Below are 27,299 nucleotides of genomic sequence, written 5' to 3'. Positions count from 1 at the left end.
TGTGCTTCTGTGCTAGTCGTGTGTGCCATCTCTCTAAAATTGTGGGCCACAGAAAGCCTAGTGTCTGTTTTTTTTTTTGGGGGGGGGGTTAAATTCTCCCTGAAAAAAATAAATAGTGGGAGATTAATATTGGCATTTGTGCTTGAGTGCCAGTCGTGTGTGCCATCTCTCTCAAATTGTGGGCCACAGAAAGCCTAGTGTCTGCAACACTGTTTTTTTTTTTGTTTTTAATTCTCCATTTAAAAAAAAAAATGGGAGATTAATATTGGCATTTGTGCTTGAGTGCCAGTCGTGTGTGCCATCTCTCTCAAATTGTGGGCCACAGAAAGCCTAGTGTCTGTTTTTTTTGTTTTTTTTGGGGGTTTTTAAATTCTCCCTGAAAAAAAATAAAATTGTGGGAGATTAATATTGGCATTTGTGCTTCAGTGCCAGTCAAGTGTGCCATCTCTCTCAAATTGTGGGCCACAGAAAGCCTAGTGTCTGCAATACTGTTTTTTTTTTTTTTTTGGTTTTTAATTCTCCATTTAAAAAAAAAATGGGAGATTAATATTGGCATTTGTGCTTGAGTGCCAGTCGTGTGTGCCATCTCTCTCAAATTGTGGGCCACAGAAAGCCTAGTGTCTGTTTTTTTGTTTTGTTTTTTGTTTTTTAAATTCTCCCTGAAAAAAAATAAATAGTGGGAGATTAATATTGGCATTTGTGCTTCAGTGCCAGTCCTGCATGTGTGGCATCTGTCTCATTTTGTGCCACAGAAAACCGAGTGTGTAACATTGTGCCTCATTTTCCTTGCAGTCTCACCCACCTATAAAGGGATATCTAAATCCTACAGAAGTTTGAGTTCACCTTGTAAGTTGTTTCACAGTAACAAATACCGTTACTTTGGTTACGTTTTTAAAACAATGAAGAAGTCTGGTGGAAGAGGTCGTGGCCGTGGGCGTTCATTGCCAGCTGGTAATGATGGTAGTGGTGGTGGAGCATCAGGTGGTCATGGGAAAAACAATATAGCACCTAAGTCTCGAGCTGTGGAGCCAGGTTCGTCGTCTGGCTACACAAGGCCTCGAACGCTCCCTTTTCTGGGAGTAGGAAAACCGCTTTTAAAGCCGGAGCAGCAAGAGCAAGTTTTGGCTTACCTTGCTGACTCAGCCTCTAGCTCTTTTGCCTCCTCTCCTGAAACTGGTAAATGTAAAAGCAGCGCGTCGTTAGTGGATGTTCACGCTCAGGGACAAGTCGCTCCATTGTCCTGTTCAGCAAAAACAACAACAGAGAAGGATGCGTCAGGCGACACAACGGGTTACTCCATGGAGCTCTTTACACATACCGTTCCTGGGTTAGAAAGTGAAACAGTTAACAGGCCATGCCCATTACAAGTTGAATCGGACATGGAGTGCACAGATGCACAGCCACAGCCAGATTACTATGCTGTTCCTTTGACTCAGACCACCACATTGCCCTCGCAGTGTATTGATCCAGAATCAGACCCTGATGAGACTATGGTGCCCCGTCACAAACGCTATACCACCGGCTTACACGGTAACACAGACGAAGTTGCACATGAGATAGAAGAGGAGGTCATAGATGACCCAGTTGTTGACCCCGATTGGCAGCCATTGGGGGAACAGGGTGCAGGCGGCAGTAGTTCTGAAGCGGAGGAGGAGGGGCCGCAGCAGGCATCAACATCGCAACAGGTTCCATCTGCCGGGCCCGTATCTGGCCCAAAACGCGTGGCAAAGCCAAAACCAGTTGGAGGACAGCGTGGCCATCCGGTTAAAGAAGCTCAGTCTGCAATGCCTGAAAAGGTATCCGATGCTAGAAAGAGTGCAGTCTGGCATTTTTTTAAACAACATCCAATTGATCAGCGCAAAGTCATCTGTGAAAAATGTTCAACTACCTTAAGCAGAGGTCAGAATCTGAAAAGTCCAAATACAAGTTGCATGCATAGACATTTAACCACCATGCATTTGCAAGCCTGGACTAACTACCAAACGTCCCTTAAGGTTGTAGCACCCTCGGCCAATGAAGCTAGTCAGCAACATCCCTTCCGTCACTGTAAGGCCACCATTTTCCGCACCACCTGCAGTATCTGTGCAGGATTCGTTGCCAGGCCAAAGCAGTCAGGGTCAGGGAATCACCAGTTTTGTAGTAGGAAACACTGCATCTAGGGCACCGGCAAGAATACCGTCTCCAACCGTCTCTCAGTCTGCCATGTCCACCGGCACCCCCGCTAGTTCCACGATCTCCAGCTCTCCAGTCAAGCTCACCCTACATGAGACTCCCGTTAGAAAAAGGAAGTACTCATCCTCGCATCCGTGTACACAGGGTTTTAACGCCCACAGAGCTAGACTAATCTCGTTAGAGATGATGCCCTACCGGTTAGTTGAAAGCAAAGCTTTCAAAGCCCTGATGGACTATGCTGAACCACGCTACGAGCTACCCAGTCGACACTTATTTTCGAAAAAAGCCGTCCCAGCCCTCCACCAGCATGTTAAAGAGCGCATCGTCCATGCACTCAGGCAATCTGTGAGTGCAAAGGTGCACCTGACAACAGATGCATGGACCAGTAGGCATGGCCAGGGACGTTACGTGTCCATCACGGCACACTGGGTGAATGTGTTGGATGCAGGGTCCACAGGGGACAGCAATTTTGGGACAGTTCTGCCTAGCCCACGGTCTAGGAAACAGTTGGCTGTAGCCGTTCGCACCCCCTCCTCCTCCTCCTTGTCCTCCTGCAGAAGCGAGAGCTCGTCCACAGAACGCAGTCGCACAACCACTCCATCCGCAGCTGCCAATGTTGCACACCAGGTGTCCCATTATGGGGCAGCTATTGGCAAGCGTCAGCAGGCTGTATTGGCTATGAAGTGTTTGGGCGACAACAGACACACCGCGGAAGTTCTGTCCGAGTTCTTGCAGAAAGAAACGCAGTCGTGGCTGGGCACAGTAGATCTTGATCCAGGCAAGGTAGTAAGTGATAACGGAAGGAATTTCATGGCTGCCATCGCCCTTTCCCAACTGAAACACATTCCTTGCCTGGCTCACACCTTGAATCTGGTGGTGCAGTGCTTCCTGAAAAGTTATCCGAGGTTATCCGACCTGCTCCTCAAAGTGCGCGAACTTTGCTCGCATATCCGCCGTTCACCCGTACACTCCAGCCGTATGCAGACCTATCAGCGGTCTTTGAACCTTCCCCAGCATCGCCTAATCATCGATGTTGCAACAAGGTGGAACTCAACACTGCACATGCTTCAGAGACTGTGCGAACAGAGGCGGGCTGTTATGTATTTGTGGGAGGATACACATACACGGGCAGGCAGTATGATGGCAGACATGGAGCTGTCAGCTGTGCAGTGGTCGAAGGTACAAGACATGTGTCAAGTCCTTCAGTGTTTTGAGGAATGCACACGGCTGGTAAGTGCAGACAACGCCATAATAAGCATGAGCATCCCCCTAATGCATCTGCTGATGCAAAGTTTGACGCACATAAAGGAGCAGGCGTCTGCAGCAGAGGAAGAGGAAAGCCTTGATGACAGTCAGCCATTGTCTGGTCAGGGCAGTGTACAGGACGAGGTAGCAGGCGAACAGGAGGAGGAGGACGAGGAGGATGATGGGGATGAGTATTTTTTAATGAGGAAGCTTCTCCGGGGCCACTGGAAATTGGTGGCGTGGCAAGGCCGGGTTCTGGTTTTTTGAGGGACACAAGTGACGTAGATTTGCCTGAAACTGCCTCTCAACCCAGCACAACCTCAGATTTGACAACCGTAACTTTGGCCCACATGGCGGATTATGCCTTACGTATCCTCAAAAGGGACACACGCATTATTAAAATGATGACCGATGACGATTACTGGTTGGCCTGCCTCCTTGATCCTCGCTATAAAGGCAAATTGCAAAATATTATGCCACATGAGAACTTGGAACAAATATTAGCAACCAAACAATCAACTCTTGTTGACCGTTTGATTCAGGCATTCCCAGCACACAGCGCCGGTGATCGTTCTCACACGAGCTGCAGGGGGCAGCAGACCAGAGGTGTTAGAGGTGCACAAATCAGAAGTGGCGTTGGACAGAGGGGTTTTCTGACCAGGTTGTGGAGTGATTTTGCTATGACCGCAGACAGGACAGGTACTGCAGCATCAATTCAAAGTGACAGGAGACAACATTTGTCCAGTATAGTTACTAACTATTTTTCATCCCTTATCGATGTTCTCCCTCAACCGTCATTCCCATTTGATTACTGGGCATCCAAATTAGACACCTGGCCAGAATTGGCAGAATATGCATTGCAGGAGCTTGCTTTCCCAGCAGCTAGTGTGCTATCAGAAAGAGTATTCAGTGCTGCTGGTTCAATATTAACTGAAAAAAGGACTCGTCTGGCTACCCAAAATGTTGATGATCTAACCTTCATTAAAATGAACCACTACTGGATTTCGAATTATTTTGTCCCACCTTTCCCGGCTGACACCTAGATTTCCAATGAAAACGTCTTGCTTCTGGACTGCTCTGACTGATTTTTCCAATCTCGTAATTTGCAGCAGCTGTTTGTCCAGCATACGACATGTTTACACCTCCCTAAATGGCCAAACTCCCCCCACGGGGTCGTGGTCTCGCCACTTGGCGCAAGCACCCGTGAGAGTGCCGTTTGTCTGAAGAGGTGGGTGTGCACGCTTTTGGTCGACGGCACTGCCACTGGGTCCCTCATAGTACAATAAAGTGTCTCTGGCGGTGGTGGCGCGCAACCAACGTCAGACACACCGTTCTAACATGAGGGGCCCTGGGCCTGTACCGCCGGCCACAAGACAGTTTCCCCCCCCCAGCTCAAACAGTGCGCTACGATTTGCAAAATTATCTCTCACAGCTCCACCAATGTTTAGTCTATGCGCTGACATCCTTCAATGCCTGGCACTGACAATACCAATGTGTTGACATGTATGATGCTACTTAAAATAGTCTGGGGCAGTGTCCTATATTTACACCAGTAAATACTTTGCGCCAAATTACCAGGTCAGAAACACAGCAGAGGAGCCCACCCCTGTACCTAAGTATTCCACCCTTTTGTTTTTTGGTTTTGTTGTATTGCGAGACATTAACATCTATTTATTTTTTGGGAGTACTAACTGTCAGACACTCATTACAATCGGCCTCCGCTGACAACATCAATGCTGCCTGTGTACCCCTGCAAGATAATTCCAAGTGCATAGAGCCTACTTTTGTTATGTTAGGCCTACTAAGCCTGTCTGCGGTCCCTCCTTCCAATAGTCCTCCACTGACCACACCACTGCTGCCCGTGTACCCCTGGAACCTATTTTAAAGTGCCTACAGCCAACTTTTGTTATGTTAGGCCTACTTAGCCTGTCTTGTTAGAGTTATCTATTTATTTGTATATAGCTATGTACATAGGCCACTGTTGCTGTATATGGGATCATGGATCCTTGTAATATGTATTTAGGCCAAGGGTCTTGGTGATATATGAGTATGTGATTAGTTCCGCAGTGATGGGTGTCCGTGTCCTTTGGTCACTTTAAGTACCGCCATATTGTGCTTCATTCGTCCTCTGTTTTCCAGAGGCCTGTTCACATATGATTTTTTATTCATTGGTTTGTTAATAAAATTTGACTTTTAATGGGACTTTGTTTGACTGCAATTTTCCTTGTGAGCTTTTTCATATGTATGCTGGCAGTTGTCCCAGCTTATGTCCTATCGTACATGCCCTGAGATATTTCTGCTACTATGCATAAAATATGGTCTTCATTCTTGATCAGTGTATGGATGTCGTATTTAACTATTCTGCTATTCTACTTAGCCTGTCTGCAGTCCATCCTTCCAATAGTCCTCCACTGACCACACCACTGCTGCCCGTGTACCCCTGGAAGCTATTTTAAAGTGCCTACAGCCTACTTTTGTTATGTTAGGCCTACTAAGCCTGTCTGCGGTCCCTCCTTCCAATAGTCCTCCACTGACCAGACCACTGCTGCCCGTGTACCCCTGGAACCTATTTTAAAGTGCCTACAGCCTACTTTTGTTATGTTAGGCCTACTAAGCCTGGCTGCGGTCCCTCCTTCCAATACTCCTCCAATGACCACACCACTGCTGCCAGTGTACCCCTGGAAGCTTTTTTAAAGTGCCTACAGCCAACTTTTGTTATGTTAGGCCTACTAAGCCTGTCTGCGGTCCATCCTTCCAATAGTCCTCCACTGACCACACCACTGCTGCCCGTGTACCCCTGGAAGCTATTTTAAAGTGCCTACAGCCTACTTTTGTTATGTTAGGCCTACTAAGCCTGTCTGCAGTCCATCCTTCCAATAGTCCTTCACTGACCAGACCACTGCTGCCCGTGTACCCTTGGAAGCTATTTTAAAGTGCCTACAGCCTACTTTTGTTATGTTAGGCCTACTAAGCCTGTCTGCGGTCCCTCCTTCCAATACTCCTCCACGGACCAGACCACTGCTGCCCGTTTACCCCTGGATCCTATTTTAAAGTGCCTACAGCCTACTTTTGTTATGTTAGGCCTACTAAGCCTGTCTGCGGTCCCTCCTTCCAATAGTCCTCCACTGACCACACCACTGCTGTCCGTGTACCCCTGGAACCTATTTTAAATTGCATAGAGCATCCTTTTTTTAATTGTAGGCGTACTAAGTCTGTCTGCGGTCCATAATTGAAATTGTCCTCCACTGACCAGAGCAATGCTGGCTGTGTACCCCTGTAACCTTTTTTAAACTGCATTGAGCCAAATTTTTTGTTTAAGGCCTACTACCTGTGTCTGTCTGCGCCACTCAATACAGCTGTCCTCCTCTGAAAAAAGCTGAGCGTCAATAGTCTGGTTTTCAGCCTATAGGAATTTGAAAACTGCATTGGGGCTACTACTTCGGTAGGGCCTACTAACGGTGTCTGCCGCTCCAAGGTGTTCTCCAGGTTGCCTCTCCATAGCTTCGATCTTCTAGCTCTCGTTCAGTAGTTGTTGAAACAACACTGCATTAGGCCTACAAGTTGGGTCTGGGTTGTAGAGACGGTGTCTGCCGCTCCAAGGTGTTCTCCAGGTTGCCTCTCCATAGCTTCGATCTTCTAGCTCTCGTTAAGTAGTTGTTGAAACAACACTGCATTAGGCCTACAAGTTGGGTCTGGGTTGTAGAGATGGTGTCTTCTGCTCCAAGGTGTTCTCCAGGTTGCCTTTCCTGAGCTTCTATCTTCAGGCTCTTGTTAAATAGTTGTTAAATGGAACAACTGCATTTGGCCTACTAGTTGGGTTGGGGCCTACTGACAGTGTCTGCCGCTCCTTGCTGTTCTCCTGGTTTCCTGTCCTGAAATTCCATTTTCAGGCTCTCGTTAAGTAGTTGTTAATGTTAGACTGCATTTGGCCTACTAGTTGGGTTGGGGCCTACTATCGGTGTCTGCCGCTCCTTGCTGTTCTCCTCCACTGAACAAAGCTGTGCCGCCTGTTTACTACGGTTGCCAATTTTGAACTGCATTTAGACTACTTACTGATTTGGGCCTACTCTCTGTGTCAGCCTCTCATTACAGTTGTCCTCCACTGCAATGCCCCCTGGTTAGTCCTGTTACCAATTTTGAACTGCATTTAGCCCACTTTATTCTTTGGGCCTATATCTGTGTTTCCTCCTCATCCTGCCCATTGCCAGCCAGTGATAGATGAGTCTGCTGGTACATTGACCCATAACGCAACATTCCCCGTGCACGCTACACAGCAAGATTGTGACCCTGCTGAAAGTCAGGTTCCCCTTCCCGCATACCATACCACCTTACACGGTGACAAAGAGGAAGGTGCAGATGAAAGTGCAGGTTCCTTCATCAGGTGGGGGGAGGAATACTCGTTGGCGACGTCACTGGCACAGGGCCCCTCATAGTACGCAAAAGTGTCACTGCCGGTGGGAGGCGCCCCCGCCGTGCAAACACACCGCCATACTTTGAGGGGCCCTGTGCCAGTGCCAATACCAACGAGTGGGCCCCCCCTGCTTGCTCAGGATCACAGCACTTGCAAAGTTGAAATACTTACCTCTCCCTGCTCCACTGCCATGACGTGGTCCAGATTTCCTGGGCCCACTAAATACTTGAACCAGCCCTACCCCCCACAACTTTAGCCAAATGACCCCCAATTTCCAATGCCTTACTATTATTATAAGGTAAATTAAGATTGACAAGCTTCAGTAACAAGAATGGATGTTTTTGCCATTAAAATGGGCACTGTACATGTTTTCCTGGCCTCCACTCACTGCCGACTATGCTCCCCCATTGACTTGCATTGGGTTTCGGTCGATCCCCGACTTTTCGCGATAATCGGACGATTCCACTCGACTCGACTGTTGAGGTAGTCGGGTTTCGCGAAACACGACTCGACCCTAAAAAACTAAAAGTCGCTCAACTCTAATTGTGATTCCTGCAGCAGAATACATGCCTGTATGCTGAAAGTGACAATACAAAGTGACAATTGTGAATGTTGTAGAGGAAGAGTTAATGATGCTACATTTATCGGCAAGACTTCATGATGTTGCTAAGCAACAAAGAGGAGTTTTAAACTGGTATAGTCATTTTTAGTAAAGAGGAAAGTATGTTCCAGATTAGAAGTCTGTGTGTGATCCCGGCTTCCTTTATTACAAACACAGAACAGGAAGAGGGAAATTGTAATTCATCACATGAAGCTTTTGGAAGATAAACCATTATGTTTAATCTAAATTAATCATTCACAAATTACGCCAATTTTATTTACACTTAGCGAGCACTAAGACTTGAAGCCCCAAACTGACGCACCAAAGTGGGGGAAGCTTGGAACATTACCTAGGCTGAGCATTAGGGCAGATTTAGTAATCCAGTCCTACATAAGGATCGTGCATATTTAGCTTAGAACTTTTGTCTAACCTTAAACCTCCTCTTGCTTGGCCTACTTTGACCCTCTTTTTTGCACCTAAATTTTAGCACTTCTGGTAAATGTATTCATCTATGCATTTTAAAAGCTATGCCACCCTTAAAGGGAATCTGTCAGAACAGAATGACAGTTTAAACCAACTACAGATGCTTGATGCACCCTTGGTGAGGTCATGCACCTTCTCACCTACATGTTTTCCATCTACCTCCACCCTTCTCTGTCTCTATAAAGCCAGAGCTGTCAAAGAAAGAAGAGGGGGGTTGGGAGGATCAAGTAGGTGGGAAGGTGAACTCTTTGGCTACACCAAGGGTACACTGAGCACCTCTGCATCGTTTGAACAGTCGTTCAGTTCTGACAGAGTCCCTTAACCGCTGTAGGCCATGTTACACATCACAGACCTCACACATAGTCTATAGCACTTCATATTACACGGCTTTAACTCGCAGTCACTAAACACGTCGGACCCCTTTGTCCAGTTACCGCGGGTGACCACTTGCCGAATAGTTCATTAATGTCCATGGAACACAACAGGCACCAACACATGACATTAGGTTGCAGTCTCTAAACATGCTGGACCTTACTCTTTAACTGACCCTCTGTCAGTGCACACAGTTCCCCAACTCTGGGTTACCTTCCCGGATCTCCTGCTCCACACGCTGACTCCTCGTCAATCTTCACTCCTGGAGAAACTGCCTTACTGGGATCACCATCCTGCACAATGCCTTGCTCACCAGGCCACCTGACAGTCCAGACCCGCAGAAGGAACGGTAGCTTCCCCAACATAGTGCCTTCACAGACTCGGCAGGACCGTGGCCTCTCCATGTGCTTTTCAGGACTCCGGTCCTACTCCCAGGACCATCCAACACAGAGGCCATCCAGGTCCACGGCCTCTCCGTGTGCTATTCAGGGATCTGGTCCTACTCCCAGGACCTCCAAACACACAGGCCTTCCAGGTCTATTCAGGATGTCCACTCCTTGGACCATCCAACAAACAAGCATTCCAGGACCTTACACACCAATCATGTGACCAGACCTCAGTCACATTATATTACAGAAGCCACTCCCACAGGTGGGAGGTGTGTGTGGTTAGTCAGACCCACCCAGCTCTCCAACCAACCCTGTAAGCCTCCCTTATGATAAACTACATAAACACTTGTGGGACTACAAGTTCCAGAACAACATTACTGGCTTACAGCGTAGACTCCCTCTGCGACACATACCGGTCATTCAAAATGACGCCAGTCACCATCTCATTATCACCATTACTCCTCCATGCGTATCTTGAGGAGCACATGCAGTGCCCCCTAGCTGTAACAGGGGTCACTGCATCACAGAAAATATAGAAATTTAGTTTGAAGAGCATAGATGAGACTTGTCTCGCTTATCACAGCGCCTCTCCAGGTGATTGACAGGTCTCTTTTTAACTATACACATGATAAAGACCTGTCAATCAACTAGAGCAGCGCAGTGGGAACCCATTCCTCAAAATGTATTTTCTCTGAGTGCAATTGTGCAGACAGATTCTGATTGATGCTGCCGGTGGATGACTGACAAGCTCCCTTTAAGTTTGCATGTATTAGACCAGTGTAAAATTATTACTGTCAATGCAAGTTTTTATTAGAAGTTATATACATTGTTTATAATCCAACACCTTCGCTTTTGTGGAAATGGACACGTGGCTACATTCTATCCTAAATATTACCAATAATTCTACAGATCTAGCAACCATATAGTACTGCTTGTATTATGGCCCCACATTTATTGAGAGATGTAGTGGTAATATAAATTACACTTTTAATTTTTGAAGATGATAACAAATTGCCAGAAAATTGGATAACTTATTCATGCCGAAAACAAAGTAAATACTTAATAAAACAAATGTAGACTACATTTGTGCCTCCCTCTCTAATCCTGTGAATAGTAATCAGTAAAGTAAAAGGTATGTGAAAGTGTTGTACTCTGCAGATCTAAAAAAAAAACTCATCTGAAGATTTTTATTGTTAAAGTCAAGATTCAAAGTAGTTCATACTTCTTAAAGAATGAAAGCTTGAAATGTCAAGGTTCCTCCACATCCTTACACAAAACATCTTTATCATTAATATTAAATCCAATCATGATTATAAGCTTGGAAGTTATCATAGATAAGTGAAATAGTTTAGTGTTTTCCTGACTTTTAGGAACGATGATCTAAGACAACAGCTTAGGGATGTGATGGGAATTGTATAACAATATTGTATTGTCTATTTTTTTTATTTTTTTTTTTATTTGGGTATCACTTCAGCTATCATTGTAAAGCAACACTATCCAAATGCTTAAAGTGGATCTGTCACCGGTTTAAAAAAATGAAATAAATATTTTAGAAATAAAGAGACTGGTGTATTTGCTTTTTAAATCAAGGTCAGATTGGCTGAATAATCCTGGCATTAAGTAAAGATAAATAGAGATCTCAATAGTTCAAATTTATTCAATCACAGCCTCCCCCAATGACACAAAATTTGCTAGAACCCATTGATCCTGGAATCGGTCCAAGAGGGATTAAAAATGGTATTTTCATCCTATCTTCCACTGAGGCTGAAGATAACTCACTTCACTTCTCTAAAACTACAAAATGCCCTGACATCCAGAGTAATCTTCCCAGTTCCAAAAGCAGAAGAAAGCAAGGATCATTACTCTCAGCTTTTCCTTAGAAAAAAAATATAAGTGGAGGTTCAAGATGGAGTCCATCAAGTCAACGGTCTCCTTGATAGTATAGAACTTTGTCTTAGCAACCATCGAATTACAGGGCGCTTATTATAATGTCCCCTTTGATCCAACCTACTGGATATTTCTAAGGTTTGCGGTTACCCAAGGAAGACAAGTACTGAACTTCCCATTTAAAGTCTTATCATTCAGAATATTGTCGGCATCTTGAATCTTTATGAGGATCATGGCTCGTCCTGCTCTTACCCTAATTTAGCTTCATTTTGCACCCCCCTAGTTCTGTCTATGACCATTTCACGGCCATTTTAAAGCACCAAAGTTCAGATCCCCATTGACTTCTATTTGGTTTAGGTCCAGGGTCAAGTTCGGATGCAAACAGAACTTTTTACTGTATATTTGTTGAACCTGGTGAACCCAGAGATCCACGGGTTCACTCATAACTAATAACTTGGAATTAGAAGAATCAGACCAGAAAGTATAGAAAGTAGGACACCATAATGGCACCTGCGGTGTCTGCGCAGTAGTATGTATCGGATTGCAGATAGATGCTACTGAGCACTCGTGGTCTGCACCATTTTAAGAAAGATTTTCTTTCTGAATACATTTATATACATTTATATCAATAAATGAAATAATTAAATTACTATTATAGATGCAATCTTGCTAAAGCGCAGGTGCTGCTGCTGAATGTGAATTTAAAAAAACATTACATTCAGCATGTAAAATAGGGGGCAGGTCACTGAGGGATCAGTGACCTGTCACAAGCCACACTGATGCATATGTAAGCAGAGCACCACATAAAGATCCTGTTACGGATCTGCAACACAGGACTAAGGTAGAAGGGGGAAAACTGACCCTGCACTATGACTAGGTTGAAACCCTACGATGAAGTGGGCGACCCATTCCTTGTGAATAGACCCACCGACGATCCAAGGTGAATCTTAAGCAAAGACCTATAGATAAGGGGAAGGGGTTCCCTAAAAGAACTAAGGACTGGGTTCAGAAACGGGTCACCTCCTAATAGAAAGCAAAGAGAAGGCTGTAGAAACCGATATATAAAAAACAGAATATAAGGCTAGCAGAACCAGAGGTACCAGCACTGCACAAATAACACACACAGAAAACAAAGCAAAGCACCAAGCTAGAGCTCAAGCGGATAAACACTGTTGTCCAGCAAGGACTGGGAGGCAGGTGCTGGTTAATAAAGAGTAAAACAAACACCTGACCCAAGACAAACCCAGCACCTGAGGAAAAAGACCAGCAGCCAGAACACCACAAGAAAATGGCGGATAGTCACAAACTAAACAGATTATAACAGATCCCCTCACAGGCCCGAAGCATGAGAATCTCATTATTTGACTACTTCAAATAAAGATTAAACAACAACCACAAGACGGATTTCATCAATCAAGGTATCATTTTAATCAGTATAACGGCCCCAACCTGACCCTGTCTGTAGTTTACTCAGCACAATCCTGCTGACATATTGAATGATATCAACGTATCAATAAGGTGCATAGTGCGGTGTGCAGGGGGCAAGGGAGTGAGCAGGTGAACAAGCCTGACGGATGACGGCCATTTCATGCTTTTCCTGCGCTGCTACGGGTCCATATTTAGGAAAAGCGCAAAACGGCCGTCGTCCATCAGGCTTGTCCACCTGCTTTCTCCCCTGCCCCTGCACATCGCTCTATGCACCCTACTGATAAGTTGATACCATTGAATATGGATTAAAGAAATTCAACAAGAAGGACCGGGTGAGTGCTTCATTTCTTTTCTTTTCTTCTTGTCTACGCATTATATGAACACTTCATGTGTAAGCACCACCCTGAAGAGGTCCTTAAAGTTTAAGGAATCATTTGTATTTAATGAAGAATAGCCATCAGCCGAAAAAATTGGTGCCCAATAATAATAATAATAATCTTTATTTTTATATAGCGCTAACATATTCTGCAGCGCTTTACATTTTGCACACATTGTCATCACTGTCCCCGATGGGGCTCACAATCTAAATTCCCTATCAGTATGTCTTTGGAATGTGGGAGGAAACCGGAGAACCCAGAGGAAACCCACAAAAACACGGTGAGAACATACAAACTCTTTGCAGATGTTGTCCTTGGTGGGGTTTGATCCCAGGACTACAGCGCTGCAAGGCATCAGCTTAAAAAATTGGTGCCCAATCTTCTAAGTTGACTCCACGTTAATGCTTATGAATTTAAGATGGATGTAAAAAACTTGTTTAGATGTAGTCGTCCTAATAAGTTTTTTCATATACTGTAGGGGACCTACTAATGGTAGATGAATTAGCGATTCAGTGACCAAAACTTTGACGCTTTGAGTTTGGGGGGAGAGAGATAAGATTTGAGGACACGGTTTGGTAGGGAGAAGAAATAAGAATTGAAGACACAGTTTTGGGAGGGAGAAGAAATAAGATTTAAGGACAAAGTTTTGGGAACGAGGAAGGGATATGTGCAGACACAATATGGGGAGGGGGAAGGAGGAGAAATTTGAGGACACTGTATTAGGAGCAAGGGGGAGTTGGTGGAGCATGTATGAGGAAACAGTATGAGGGGAGTGATAGAAGGGATGAGTACTGACACTGTATGGTGAGTTAGGGGATGGGTGCGGACACAGTATCTTATAATTCTCCTTTTAATCAGATTGATGTGTTCCATACTGCGGAGCCTCTGTCCTTCACCACTGGTTGTTTTCACAGGGAGGATGTAGCCTTTTTCATTGTACAGGACCTCCCTGCTGCAGTGGTTTTGGGTCTTCCATGATTTTATGCTCACAATCCTATTATTGACTGTAAGAGAGGGGAAATTGTCAGGTCGTCATCCAGATGTAGGTATCACTGTATGCTTATGCTGTCCCAGGTGGTGGGTTCTTCTTCGCGGGTCCCTTGGTAGTTGGCAGTGTTTACACAGGTGGTTTCTGAAGAGGACACACAGGAGCTCCACCACATAGCACTTACCTGTCAAGAGGAAGATGAGAGACACCAGACCCAACAATGCAGACGAGCTGTAGGCTGCTATCAAAGCAACCCGGGCTTCCATAACACCTCAGCAGCGCCACAGGCTGATCACCTCCATGCCACGCCGCATTGATGCAGTAATTAATGCAAAAGGAGCCCCGACCAAGTATTGAGGGCATTTTCTGAACATACATTTCCGTAGGCTAACATTTCAGATTTTAAAATCATTTTTCAAGCTGGTGTTATAAAGTATTCTAATTTACTGATATAATGACTTTTTGGTTTTCATTGACTGTAAGCCATAATCATCAATATTAACGGAAATAAACAATTGAAATAGATCACTCTGTTTGCAATGACTCTATATATGAAATTCACTTTTTGTATTGAAGAACAAAAATAAATTAACTTTTTGATGATATTCTAATTTTGTGAGAAGCACCTGCATTCCTGCACATGACAGGAGAATCCTAAAAGTGTAGATTGCAGAGAAAAAAAGAGGAAAAAAACAGCTCACCTGTTAGGCATGTGTTGTGGGGAAGCACGGATGTCGTGTAGTCATCACGTGGAACAATGAACAAAAACAAAGAAGAAAAAATCCAGCTTCCAAAGCTTTGAGAAAGAACATGTTATTGTTCGAAACGCGTAGCCTGCTACTCACTATCATGTCAATCATCTGAATGGATTTTGCATTTTACTCTCAATAAATTTGGAATATTTTTTGTTTTGGAAGCTGGATTTTTTCTTCTTTGTTTTTGTAGATTGCAGAGTGACTGCAAGTTTTATTTTCAAAACTGTACAAGCTCTTTAATTATAAAATGAAGACCTGTGGAATGACAATCCTAGCACCATGTAATGTAATCACTGACAGGATTCAGCTCTGTTTCATCGCATGGCCACTTCACTCATATGCGATTTCCATACTGTTGGTCATGTGACATCTAGCTTTTCTTCCTGCTTCTCTCATTTTTTTACTGAACATTGAGAGAATTAGGGAGAGCATCTAGTTGACAAGTGTAAGTGTGCAAGTCGCATATTTGTTTGGTATAGGTTTGGGGAGGCGTCAAACTGAATTCTTGCCCTGGGTGCTGGAAAACCTAGATACACCTCTGCCACAAAATCAAAATTAAAATGCTAACACCTACTTCAGGTTTCTTTGAAGGTTGCTGTGGGCTAAAAACAAAAGTGAGCCCAAACATTGCTATACCTGATGTACTCGAAGCAGACGATTGAGCTAAGATGGCAACACATTTTGGTACTGGTGCTACTACTAAAAGTTAAATCATGGATGAAAGACTATTTCTTGGTCATTTAATGTGGCACAGGAGTTGATACCACCAGAGTGATCAAAGCTATTCAGCAGTTTGAATTCCTTAATTACAGTTGTAAGTCCATTCAAAAGCCAGGCAAAATATCAGTCAACAGGTTGGTTCATCACAAAGTCTATCAGTTCTGGTGCAACAAACACGGCAGTTGAGGTGGCTCGTATGCTTCGTAATAGTGTGATTACAGACATGCAAAAAATGGTCCTAGAACTGAGAGAGCGAGATCGGAGGAAAGGGAAGCGAGTAGATGGTGCTAGAGGAACATTCCTGAGATCTGCAATGTGAGGGTCAGAACTACGGTAAACAGCTTTAGAGAATGGAGGTAGCCAGTGCAACGCATGCTAGAAGCGACCTACGAAGAAGGGACTGGCGACGTAACAGTGTATTAATATATAAGCTCGTTAGGATTTAGACATTGTGTGTAGCTGCCTTCGGAATGACCGGGTAATGACGTGGTGAATAAAAATCTGACCGTGACACACCATAGAACCGAGGGACAGCATAGATACCCTTTTATCTATTGTGAAATGTTTAGTGCTTTAAATAATGAGGTTTAATTGTTATAACTGTGAATGCTGCTTCTTTCCAAAGAAGTGACTTACATTTAGCTTGCAAAACATTCTATTGGCCCTAAATAATTTGATAACCCTTATTTAATTTTTTTACTCTAATCATTTAAATTACTGGGTTAGAATAATAAACAAACTTTGGTTAAGTTAGGCTACTTTCACACTAGCGACGGAATCTCCCCGTCGCAATGCGTCGGGGAGAGATTCCGACGCTAGCGTTTAACGCATTGCACAACGGAGGCAGCGGATGCATTTCTCCGGCGCATCCGCTGCCCCATTATAAGGTGCGGGGAGGTGGGGGCGGAGTTCCGGCCGCGCATGCGCGGTCGGAAAAAGCGGTCCGTCAGGAGCAAAAAACGCTACATGTAGCGTTTTTTGCTCCCGACGGTCCGCAGAAGCACGACGCATCCGTCGCACGACGGATGCGACGTGTGGCAATCCGTCGCAATGCGTCGTCAATATAAGTCTATGGGGAAAAAACGCATCCTGCAAGCACTTTTGCAGGATGCGTTTTTTCTGCAAAACGACGCATTGCGGCGGATTGCAGTTAACGCTAGTGTGAAAGTAGCCTTACTGCTGTGTCCTCATCTTCTGCGCTGTAGCATCCCAAGCACCTAATTGCAGAGTGTTGAGTTATAGGAACCTTTGATGGTGCTGACGCCTTCTGTCCAAACAGATTTGGTTGGGCACAAGCTGACAATCTAGTCAATGCCTGAGAGATGAGTGCCTGCTGTCAAGCTGGACAGTGTATTGTGGTGATTTGGACCTGAGCTATTGCTGCCACAGCAAAGGATGTATGTGGGAGCTGAGGAGAGAACAAGGAACATCAAGCCTGGACACCTTGTGACCATAACTGTCACCATAGTGCAAACCTTGAGAAGGTGCTTCTGAATTGTAGTCCTGAAGCAGAGAGGTTAACGAAGATATGAGGGAAGCACTACAAGGGTACCAACATTGTCAACCAGACTTATGTTTACTTTATGATAAATTTTCCCCTGTGACACTGAGGTGACTGAGCTTCTTGGCGATGGACTATTAAGGCTAAGCTCCTTTGTGGACAAGTTCTGATTTAAAGTACTGTTTCTGTATTACCATAATATAACTCTCTTCCTTGGGTTACATGAGTATGGGGGTTCTCCGAGGACAGATTCATGATTGCTTAGGGATGCCGACATGAACGGTAACATTAAGTTTAGAAAAAGGGTCAATTGATTCCTTCACCATAAGTCTGTTGATCTTTGTGTGGAAGGAAAAGAGTAGAACTGACAGGATCAGGAGTCAGTTTTCTTATTTTCTTTTCAGTCTGTTTCCATGGACACAGTTCACAGAATTCTATGTGTAAGCCAAAATCTGGCACCTCAGCTAATGCAGTTCCTAAATCTGCAACACTCACAGCCTGTGGTAGTGTGCAGAAATAATTTGGCAGAAACAAGTGCAACAATAAAAAGAAATAAACTCATAAAAAACTGGTGACAGAAGTGTTTAATGGCTGATCAGCTTCTCAGAACTCCTTACATATCTTTGTAGCGGGGTACCTCTTACGGTTTTCCTAAACCTGCTTCCATAGTAATTTAGTTTTCAAAAGAGCACTTTTCATAATCTCTTCTAATGGAAGTTGTTTGAACTGTCACTACAATGGGAAATAATGAGGATAATTGCTGCGCAATGAACAAATTGTATTATTTTCATGCTTTCTTCTATCCCAGCTTATTATCCTTCGTTGCAAAATAAAATTGAAATACTTCGACTTAGTGAAGGAAAACGAGCAGTCGGAAGTACTTATGTGTAATGTATATTTCGTCAGTTCAAATGGGTACATTCGTAAATGTAAGCCTCTGCATCATCATTGGGTTTATGTATATGTATGAGGAAGAGAATGAGATACCATGAGAAAGTGGCAATAAAATAGTAATATATTGTTCAATTACAGAATGTTGGCTGCTTCCACCATAACGGTACAAAAAATATTATGATTCAATATTTAACTACAATTTAGTTTAAATTTGCATAAAAAGTGGAATAACTTTGCAAATTCTTTTCTTCACTAATTTTGTACTTATTGCTCTCCATTTATTTTCTAGGACGACACATCTCAATGCTTAAAGGGTAGAGATGAGCAGGTCTGACAGGATTAAAATATGTCAAATTGTGCTGATTTTATCTTGGAAAGCATAATAAATGCTCACCAATGCTGCTCACTATTCCCAGTGCTTACCAGCAATGCGCACTGAAACCCCAGGCATTTTTTTTTTGCCTATAGTGTGTGACCAGATCCAGGACATATTTACGCATGTGCGTTTTAAGGTCACAGAACCTTACATATATTGAAAAACAGACCATCAATTCATTGAAAAACAATAAAACTATTGTCATCAAACCGGTAGCTCAAGGGGGAGCAATTGTAGACCTCGATCATACCCAGTGCCTTGGTGAAATGTATTGACAATTAACTGATACCGATTCTTATAAACGGTTATCCAATGACCCCATTACTCTTTTTGGCAATAAGTTTGATGCAATCTTGAGACTAAACGTGATTGACTAGAAGACTGCCACCTTCCTTATCAACCTATGATGTTGAAAATTTACCATATCATTCATAAATATTGGCAGCCCTCTACTTAATAAGGATTAAACCAATGTAGAAGCTTTTGAGGTACCTGCAATAATTTGCACAAAACGCTGATATAGGAAGCCTTTCTAGGGCACGTTGCCATGTCTTGGTGGTGCGGCCTGTTCTAACGTTATGACAACCTCCAACATCTTACACCAACATATGATTAAATCCTACTCAATTAAAGGGCTTTTTTTTACATGTGAAACTAACAATGGTGTCCTGTCGTCAAGTGCCCGTGTGGTCTCTTACATGTTGGCGAGAACACCCAACATATAAGAGACTGCATTGCCAGTCATAAGTCCACAATCAGATGTGGTAAAAACGTGGCTCACAGTTTCACAGTTATGCTTTCAGTTCATCGAAAAGGTATAAAGACCTAGACGTGGTGGTACCCATATCAAACTTCTTAACCTATGGGAATCCTATTGGATTTTTACATTGCATACTATGGCCCCCAAGGGACTCTAATGGGAGCTTTACATACCTTTTACATAAATCATTCATGTTATGTTCTTAATGTATTACTTTTGTTTACAGACTCGTTGAAAAAAAAAATATTGCGAAGTGTGATGAGTACACCGGATTTTGTGTCACAATCCTCTTTGCCCCTCCTCATCGACTGTTATTACTTACTTATTAATTAGCCGCATAACTCATACTTTCCTTGATAGAATTGCATTTATCTAACTTGCTTTGCGATTTGCTTCCTTTAATTACCATCATTCCTACCCACGAGGCTTTTCTAGCCAATTACACCAACCATTATATATTCCTTCCTAAGTACTGTTAGCACATCAAATCAGACATTTACAATGCAGTTCCAGTTCTATGAAGTTACTGTTCTTCCCAGTGATATGGCACAAACCGTATCGTTAATTAGCTCCGCCTTGTGACACGATTCGAGTTACGTGACTGTCACATGACTTCCAGGCACAGCAGGTCCTTTAACAGGACCTTTAACACCGAAAATGCTTTCCAACAGCCTTATTTTTATATAACCCCTATATCGGGACCTTCTGCAATGGCGCAGGATGCCCTTTCCTTACATACCATTAGCATTCCACACTGTAACTGGACTATCCGTTTTTTCTATGTATTTACAACGCAGAAACAGGTGTATGTGTATGGGAACCAATTTCCTCTTCTACAATTTCATTAATCTTTATTCCTTGTTTAAGAGCCTGTTATTTTCTATTCATCAGCAATCTGCAACTTTTGCTATAAATCTTGAACAGCAATCAAATTCAGGTATGCCACATTGGCTTTTATTGTGGCTATCCCATATCCTTTTATATGCTTTGAGCACAATCCCATTTGAGCTGGTATACTGTGGTTATCTATGCTGTAAATCCAGTTAGCTATTGAAACATATTCCTTTCATATCATATGCAATTTATATGCTGTCTGTTTTCTTGCTCTTCTTGATAATATTAATTTTATTATTTACCATATAGACTAACTATACTTTCTAGACATTTCTCGGTTCCTTTCTCTTAGATATTTGCAGCAAACATAAATGACTGATTTTGCCTTTGCGTTCTAGATGTTATTGTATGCTTTGTTCGTATTACAACCACCTATACATGGAGTTAAATTGTGCTATTTTCCTATGTTTGCATTGTATACATGTATACATGTATTAAACACTATTGATACTACAATATTGTTCCTTTTATTTGTTAGTCTGAGCGACTCTTAACAAAAACCCGCAAGGGGTCGAAACACCCTCTATGTATCTAAGTCGCTTTTTCCTTGTCTGATTTACACTGTTTGCTCCATATCTATGTAGGTACAGCACCGAATAAACAATCACATTGCAATTGATGCCTTTAAAATGCAGTGTATATTTTTATATAGTGACATTGTGACATCATAACGTGCACTGTGACCTTATGGCGGTCACTCAAGGCCAGAGTTTCAGCATACTGTGGTGGAAAGAGAGGCATGAGGAATATATTGGGGAGAACAAGCAGTAGAGGTGATCAGAGAGGTCTATTAATTAACTGGTATTTTTATCTCAGCCACTTATGGCTAAGATAGACATATCTGTGTGTATGCGGTGGTAAGGAGTAGATGGGTTTACAGAATCAGCCAAGTGGGCTAAATGCAATGTAGCACTGCTGACTCAACCATTTCCAAAATCTATGCAGCCTCTAGCAATTCAATACCAAGTGACAAAATAATCTGGCAAATCAAAAGGAACTTCACTTGGATCCAACATGAAAAGCATATAGCAACAACCAGCATTTCGTAAGTGCTCAACTACAATTTTTACCCAAACCTACGCCTAACAATAGCTAAAATATCTAATATCGTAGTACACCTGGCGCATGATGGTGGCTCAGTGGTTAGGAACTCTGGGGTTCAGGGTGCCACCAAAGACAACATCTGCAAGGAGTTTGTACACTATGTGCACAATAATTAGATGAGTATTTTAACCACATCACATCATTTTATGCAGATTTTCCAATGTCATGGTGTATAAACGTGAATGCTTATTGGATGAAGCAGATCAGGTGATGTGTATTTGTGTAATGAGGGAGGATGTGACCAATAAAATCAACACCCTTTATCAAGGTGTGCAGAATTATTAGACAGCTTGTTTTTCTCAGGTAAAATTAGCCAAAAAACAAACTTAACCGACTCTGAAAAATCAGGAATTGTTAAAAGTCTTAAAGAGGGATGCAGCACTCTTGAAATTGCTAAGACATTGGTGAATGTGTGAGAGGAAAAGCCAGGGCCATAGTATTGGCCGAGGATTGCGATATATCTGTGCCCTGGCTTCCTATCACATTGAAACAATGTCCATTAGTCAGCGCACCTGTGATTCCACTTTCTGCATCATCAGGATCTTCTCTACATTGCTGAAGACTATCCCTACAAAGCATTGCACAGATTGAGACACAGTTCATTTCAAGTTTTATACGAACAACTTTACTGACTTCGTTACACAGCACATCCGTATTTATAACAGCATTTACAGAAGGATTCTCAACGCACGTTCCTTTCTCTTTCTCTATATTACTTTCTCTGTCACACAGCACGTAACAGGGACAAACCATATCATATGGTTCCTCAGCGTCCTCCCTGTCCAGCTTTGCTACAGTTTGGCTCACCGTCATCTGTTTCACTCCAGACTTAAGGCCTTCAGCCCCCGAAGTCAGCTGCCATGGGGTGAGCAACCTTCCCGACTGCACTGTCCCTTGCAGTAACACAGCATCCTCCTTATTCACACTCATTGCGTTTGGGGACTCCCTTGGCTGTTTCGCACCAGATCAGAGGGCATCGGCTCATGCGATGAGCTGCGTTCCAACACTGCTGCGGCCCGTTGATGCCCTGGCCTGCTACTGTGGATGGCTGGGCTCCCGCTTAAATAAAGTTAGCCCCTCCTAAATTAACTATTTACTAAATGTAACTCCTGTCTGTACTATGTCCACTATAATGCCCCCATCTAGTGGCCAGAAATGAGCACTATGCTTTCCCTATAGTAAAACATACATTATACAGGAGCAATAGATAAATACACCATGAAATATACTATCAAACAGTAAAACCTTATATTTACGATCAGACATCCCGGGAGAATGTGGGGGAAATAGTACCGCCTTTGTACCTCCTTACAAATGATCACAGAAAAATGTAAAGTTTTGTTGCAAAGAGTCAGCAGATTTGCAAAAAATGTGTTCACAACAAAAGACATATATTAACTGGCAAAGATTTGAGAAAAATCAAACATGAAGCTTCAAAAACTCATTAGAGATGAGCGAACTTGTTCGGAAAACGTTTGCCAATTTCAAATTCGGCACGAACGTTGCATATTCAGGTTCGTGTTCGGATTCCCAAACTTTTTTCTAAAAATCGGCAACAAGTTGTCCAAGGTTCGGTAAATGACCAAGTCCATGTCACTGTTTCTGGTAGCAGCACATACCATGCATATTGCCCCCCCAGCCTACAAATAGTAGCCCGCTCCACCCCAGAAAAGGCGCATATAGTAGATACGCCGATTCTGGCGCTTTGCCTGGCTCTTCCCACTTCCCAGCTCACGGGTTAGTAATGGAGAGACGTCTATAAGATGCCTATACATTGCTAATCCTATTGTCATATTGTAAATAAATAGACACGCAGAGTAAAGAACTTTAATTGAAAGAATGACACAGACTTCTTTTATGAATCTCAATCTTAAACCATACTCACGTCATCATCCAGTCCACAGAAGCCATGTTCTCCTGTAACAGAATTAAAATAATAAACCAAAATATTCCTCACATGTCCACCGAGACGATAATAATCCATTTGTCCCACGATGGGTCCAGCTTTGATACATCTAGATGGCAGACTGTATTGTTGCATGATGCAACTATACAGCGTACCATCCAGCAGAAACACTGAGCAAAGTGTGCTACCACTGCTCAGTATCTCATGGTGAACTCTTTTTACCTGACTGATGTCACAGCGAGCGTGAGAAAGTTCTCATGCTCACGGTACCGTCAGAAATGTCCAGGGAGTTCACAGCGAATGAACTAAGTTCAACTCACTGACGTTATGCTGTGCCATGGGAAAAGTTGTAATGGCGCTGATATCAGTGAGTTGAATTTACTTCATTGGCCGTGAATTCCCTGGACGTTTCTGACAGCATCACGAGTGTGAGAACTTAATCATGCTCGTGGTGACATCAGTCAGGTCATAGGAGTATACCACGAGACACTGAACAGCTGTAGCACACGCTGCTCAGTGTCTTTGCTGGATGGCAGGCTGTATAGTCACATCATGCAACAATGCAGCCTGCCATCTAGATGTACTAGACCCATCGTGGGACAAATGGATTATCTTCTCTGCCGACAGGTGAGGAATATTGTTGTTTATTATTTTAATTCTCTTACAGGAGACATTGGTTTCTATGGACTGGGCAATGATGTGAGTATTGTTTAATTTAGATTAATTAAATGAGTCTATGTCATTCTTTCAATTAAAAAACTTTATTCTGTTTGTTTTTTATACACTATGACTATGGGGTTAGTAATGGAGGTGTCTTATAGATGCCTCTCCATTGCTAACCAACCCTATGGGCTTGATGTCACCTGACAATACATAGGTGATATTGATCGCCCAACTATCATCCCACTTGCCATACCAAAGAAAGTGGGAAGAGTGAGGCTAGTGCCAGATTTGGTAAATCTTATGGATGGGCTATTTCTGCTGCGCCTGAGAGCTGATGTTTTTAGTCTGGGATGGGCCAATATCCATGGCCTCCTTCTAGGCTATTAATATAAGTCCACAGCCGTATGCCCAGCCTTTGCTGGTTATTAAATATAGGACCCTACGTCATTTTTTTGGGGGGTCCCCCATTTTAATGACCAGAAAAGGCTAACAATACAGCTGTGAGTAGGGTTGAGCGAAACGGGTCGGCCACTTTCAGAAGTCGCCGACTTTTGGCAAAGTCGGGTTTCATGAAACCCGACCCGACCCCTGTGTGGGGTCGGCCATGAAGTCGGCGATCTTCTGAATCTGGAATCGGAATTCCGATACTGATTCCCGATATGTTTAAGATATCGGGAATTGGTATCGGAATTCAGATTTAAGTGTAAAATAAAGAATAAAAATAAAAAATATCGCTATACTTACCCTATGACGCGCCCTGGTACTAACCGGGAACCTTCCTTCCTTCGAATCAGCGCTTTCAGGACCTTGCGGTGACGTCGCGGTGACGTCGCGGCTTGTGATTGGGCGCGCGACCGCCCATGTGACTGCCGCGCGACCAATCAGAAGCCGTGACGTCACCGCGACGTCACCGAAGGTCCTGGAAGCGCTGATTCTTAGGAAGGAAGGCTGCCGGAAAGAAGCAGGGCGCGTCTGAGGGTGAGTATATACCTAATAGGAATATACTCACCCTCGGACGCGCCCTGCTTCTTTCTGGCAGCCTTCCTTCCTAAGAATCAGCGCTTCCAGGACCTTCTGATTGGTCGCGCGGCGGTCACATGGGCGGTCGCGCGACCAATCACAAGCCGCGACGTCACCGCAAGGTCCTGAAAGCGCTGATTCGAAGGAAGGAAGGTTCCCGGTTAGTACCAGGGTGCGTCAGAGGGTAAGTATAGCGATATTTTTTATTTTTATTCTTTATTTTACACTTAAATATGGATCGCAGGGCCTGAAGGAGAGTTTCCTCTCCTTCAGACCCTGGGAACCATTGGAAACCCAATGCACTGCATTGGGTTTGGTGTTTCGGCCGACCCCGACTTTTTTATAGGATCGGCCGATTTCACTCGACCCGACTTTTGAAAAAGTCGGGCTTCGTGAAACCCGACCCGATCCTATAAAAGTAAATGTCGCTCAACCCTAGCTGTGAGATTAAATTAATAGCCTGGGAACCTTTTTGAATATTGTCTCTTTTCGAGAATATTAACATCAGCCCCCAGCTGTTGTCGGTTTTCCCCCAGCTGTTTATGAAAATTATGAGGGACCACACTCCATTTTTTATTGTCAAAAATAGGGGGGACCCCTCTATTCTTGATAGCTAGCCTTGCTAACGCTTACAGCTGAGGGTTGCAGCCCGAAGCTGTCAGTTTTGTTTGACTGGTTATCAAAAATACAGGTGAAGCCATGTCACTTTTTTTTTTTATTATTTATTTTTAGCACAATTGATGGGTTAATTGATGCCACATTTCGTGGTATCTGCCCATAATTTTAGTTTTTTTGGGAGCCTTTTGGCCCCCTGAAGGTGTCGTATATGCATTTGGTTTTGCCTCCCATTGAAGTCAATGGGGTTTGGGTATGTTCATTGAACCATTCAGCGAATATACTTTAACTCAGATGCCAGAAAGGAGGAGGTAATGCAATGGGCTTGTAATATACTAAAGTTGATCTAGTTTAACTTTTTTAGTTGAAGATGGACTCAAAATACTCTCCCAAGCGTTTTGACACACTACAGAGAGGACGAGACTCTAAAATTAAATGTAAAAGTTCTTAGATTCTTACTGAAGTGCGAATGGTAATAAACTATAATTAAATGTATTCTTGTTGTTCTTGAAGCTCCCCACTAGGGGGCACCATTTTCAACCTCAATACCTAGCAGTTTATGTTTTAGGAATCAGTATATTTTAATGAATGCTATTAAACTCTTAATGAAAATCTGCTGGTTGAAATATATGATCCAACAATCAAAATAAATATATTATACAGTAGTTATTTATTTTAACTTATTTCCATGCTTGGAGACTAGGACCCCTGGAGGATTTTGCATGTTTGAAAGGGCATATATAGTACTTTTCCAGAGTCATTCTTTTTCTTTACAATTTACAGTATATTTACAGAGATTAGAAAACAATGTTTGGTCTATTTCAAAAACAGTGCCATACTTGTCCATGGCTGAGCTTGGTTTCGCATCTTATCCCTGTACACCTAAATTGGGTTTAACCGCAAGGACGCAGCCTATGGACAAGACCACACTTCAGGGGCAAAAACAAACTTCCTTTTTTTCTTAGACAACTCCCTTCCATTTTAGAAATCCAATAAAAGAGCCATCACCAGGAGCGTACCGTCCATTGCAGCAGACCAGCTCGGCATCTGCCTTTCCCCTCGTCTGTAACCACGATTTCAGCCGCATTCCCCTTCTCATGTACAGTACCATGGAATCAATGGTGGTATATACATAAATAATAATAATAATTCCCACACTCAGGATGCAGATATCATTGAATAGAATGGTAGATCAAGGCACAGAAGGCACAAAACAGTGCAGCACACCCAGCGTCGGACTGGAGCTCCTTGGGCCACCAGAGACAATCATTCTTTGGGCCCACTATGTAGCTACATAGAAATAAATACAAGGCTACTGATTGTGCCATAAAACACGCTAATATCAGGGTATAATATAAGGTAGAACACGTTTTAATGATATAGCAGGGATTTGGGTAGCCCCCTCATAGAATATAATGTAGCCCCCTCATAGAATATAATGCAGCCCACCTCATAGAATATAATGTAGCCCCCTCATTGAGTATAATTCCCCCCCATAGAATATAATGCAGCACTCATATAGTATAATGCAGCCCCCTCATAGGGTATAATGCAGCCCACCTCATGGGGTATAATGTAGCCCCTTCATAGAGTATAATGTAGCCCCCCATAGAATATAATGCAGCCCTCTCATAAAGTAAAACACAGCCCTCCCCCATAGAATATAATGTAGCCCCCTATAGAATATAATGCAGCCCCCCATAGAATATAATACAGCCCACCTCGTAAAGGATAACAC

The sequence above is a fragment of the Ranitomeya imitator genome, chromosome 4 (assembly GCF_032444005.1).
Source record: "Ranitomeya imitator isolate aRanImi1 chromosome 4, aRanImi1.pri, whole genome shotgun sequence".
Lineage (NCBI taxonomy): Eukaryota > Metazoa > Chordata > Amphibia > Anura > Dendrobatidae > Ranitomeya > Ranitomeya imitator.
Note: the sequence above shows the minus strand (reverse complement) of the source record.